Raw genomic sequence first — 3,230 nt, 5'->3', positions numbered from 1 at the left:
GACACTCTGCAGTCTGTCTTTATTTGGTTGCCTCAGCCTAGAAACGAACTGTACGTGTCCTAACTGGAATAATTCGTAACAGTTGCTGTGAAATAGGAAGGGAAGCTGTCAGGATTCCTGTCCCCATCGCCAGCTCGGAGCTCTGCTTCCCGACTCAGCCTGTGGCTGGCAGGCGTGTGTGAAATGAGAAGACCCTCCCCTTCTCCGTGTGCTGGTGGGACAAGGAGCTCTCACCGTCTCCCAGCCCCTGGAGCCTCCTGGCCGCTCTGAGCAGGTGCCTGTGGGATTCTGCTACTCTGGCCCTTCACTCTTTTCTTTCTTTGCCATGATTAGTGGGACTGTGGCAGGGGCAGCAGGTGCTGAGCGGGGGACTCTTGTTGTTTCAGATGCCGGTGACCTTGGAGGAGGTGGCTGTGTATTTCACCCAGGGGCAGGGGGCTCTGCTGGACCCCGCTCAGCATCTGATGTGCTCTGACCAGTGTTCCCTCAGTTTTTACGTCCAAGTGCGGAATGAATTTGGTTCTACGCACCAGTATGTGACACATCATCTCCATATTGGCGCACAGAACAAAATTCATGGGGTGGGGGTGGGGCCGAGGGATTTGGAGTGTGGGAACTGGCTCAGGACTGGGACAGGGATGAGGTGAAGGGGGTGAGGGCTCTGGATTCAGGTGCGGGCTCTGGGGTGGGGCTGGGGATGTGGAGGTTGACGTGTGAGAGGGGGTTCAGGGCTGGGACAGAGGGATGGGGTGCGGAGGGGTGAGTGCTCTGGCTAGGCATGTGGGGGTTGGGACTGGGGATGAGGGGTTTGGGGTTCAGACTGCAGTGGAGAGAGGACTCCCCCAGCCCTCTCTCACCACATGAGTTTGGGGCCAGGTCAGAGACAGCTCTCCCCAGCCACGGCGGCTCCTGTGGTCCTGGGCCGGGCTGAGGGAGGGGTTCCTCTCCCCAGCAGCTCCAGTGGACCTGGGCCAAACCTGGGGAGGGGCTCCTCTCCCTGCCTGCCTCCACGGCCCTCCATAGCCTGAAGTTCAGCTGCGTAGCCTGCCGGGAACACAGTTTCTGACCCCCGACCTCCCGTTAGCAGAGTGATTGCTAGTCCCTGAGTTCCCCCTTTGGGGCCAGGTTGTCTCATTCCCAGATAGTCAAGCATTTACTGTTTCTACATTTTATCCCTTATGGGCCAGAATTAACCAGATGCTAAAAAGGTGGGAGAAGGGACAGTAAAATGTGGAGTTTTCGCTTTTGTGCTATTTCAGGGCAATGGGGCGAGTGCGAGAGATTCCCTCCTTACCCTCTCACTGTCACGCTCCTCTCTCCACACAGCAGCCTCTGTCCCAGCCATGGAAAGTTTAACCTGCCTCCGTTCTATCCCTCCATCTCCCACGGTGTCACGTACCACCCTGTCCCTGGCTCTCCATGCTTAGGAGTCACAGCTTTGATGTCTATGATCTTAGTCAGACTCCGGAGGGCTGGAGAAGGAAGTGTCACAGACACTTGGAGTTGGCAGGGAAATCTCAATGAACTTCAAAGCACAGTTGGACCTTCAGATCTTAGAGCCCCGTTTCCATCTATTGGTAAAATTACTTCCCGGCTTTCTCTAGGTTTGGTCCAGATCATTTGTAGATGGGAAGGTTGTTTTCTCTTTCGTTCTCTTTCTTTTATGATGATGCTAAAACTTTTGTAACTAATACAGCCGAATAATGAGGCGAGAAGTGAAGCCGGTTTAGCCACTGGAGAAGAAAATGGGTAAATTTTCCTCCCCCTGATTTTGAGTCTTAAAGGATTCTCTGAGATTTCCACCAACAGGAAGAAAGGGGTAAACAAAGAAACTTACAATTCATCTGTAGCACAGTGTGTAGCTCACTGATGCCACGGACTTCCCTGACCCCATGACCCAGCAAAGACTTTTCAAGTATATAGGATCCGAGTACAAGAAGCGGGAAAAGGGGTTCTGGCCCCATGTCTACTCAGGGCAGCAAGATCCCTTGAAAGACAATAGGAGCATCATTGAGCTGGGGGAGTGGTCCGAGCTGGAAGGCTTTCCAAAGAGCTTGGACTGCTGAAAGCTTTTGGGTGAGAGAAATCCTTTTGCTTGTCAGGGTACGTCAACACCCCAAACTTAAGTTGACCTGTATTAGGTTGACTTATAACCACTCCAGTAATGACTGCGGTAGATGATGTCCCCACTGTCCTCCTTGGGTTGGTGGGGTGTGTCCTCACTAGGAGCACTTCCACCGACCTAGGAGGGGCAATGTGGGGAACTGAGAGCCCGCTCTGCCAACTCCAGCAGCAGCTCTCTGCCAGGAACGTGGCTGGCCTACAAGCTCTGTGTGAATTGCTCCCCATCTAGGCCCCGTTCCCTGCTGGGCTGCCCCCCCCCCACTCCCTCTTCCCCATATAGAGCGAGGGAGGCCACCTGGAGCTTCTCCCTCCTCCCGCCCCCGGCACCATTCCCCTCCCAGTTTGACACCAGACCATAAATAACGACTCTGAGAGCAGTCTTTAGTTGTGCACCCACTTTACAGTAGTTTCATCTCGACCAATGAATTCTTCCCCGCTGGTCAGAACTGAGTCTAACCCACCTGCCCCCTGGTTCCTTCCTCCACCATCGGAAAGGAGAACTTGTCCCTGACGCGTTCCCAGCACTTCTGGCACAGTGGGTGCTGTTAGGGTGGCCAGGTGCCCGGTTTTCAACCATTAAGTCCGGTGGAAAAGGGGACCTGACGGTGTCCGATCACATCTACTGACCGGACAGCCAAAGTCGAGTTACTGCAGGTGGGGAGGCACTGGGTCATCACTCGCATCAGAGCCGACTCAGCCGGGGCTGCCTCCTACCTGCACTGGGCAGCTGCAGCTCCCAGCCCCGGCTCCACAGACAAGCCCTTCCTGACCTAGGCAGGGAAGGGGGAAAGAGAAGTGGAGGGCGGGTAGGCCCTTGGAGGAAGAGGTGGAGTCGGAGCAGGGCCTTGGAGGGAAGAGGTGCGGCAGGGATGGGACCTTGGAGGGAAAAGGCGGGGCAGGGGAGGTTGCAGCACTCCGACTTGAGTGTCCATTTTTAAAATATTCCCAAATTGGCAACCTGAGTCGCTAGCTGAGAGGTTGTGAAAATTTTTAGCAAACAGAGATATTGCATTTTTCACAGCAGCGGATTTACTAGCTACCAATAAAGAAATTATGATTTTCATGTTTATAGGAGTAAGGGGATTGTTGGCCCCTTACTGAAACTT

The sequence above is a fragment of the Caretta caretta genome, chromosome 14, assembly GCF_965140235.1.
Source record: "Caretta caretta isolate rCarCar2 chromosome 14, rCarCar1.hap1, whole genome shotgun sequence".
NCBI classification, from domain to species: Eukaryota; Metazoa; Chordata; order Testudines; family Cheloniidae; genus Caretta; species Caretta caretta.
Note: the sequence above shows the minus strand (reverse complement) of the source record.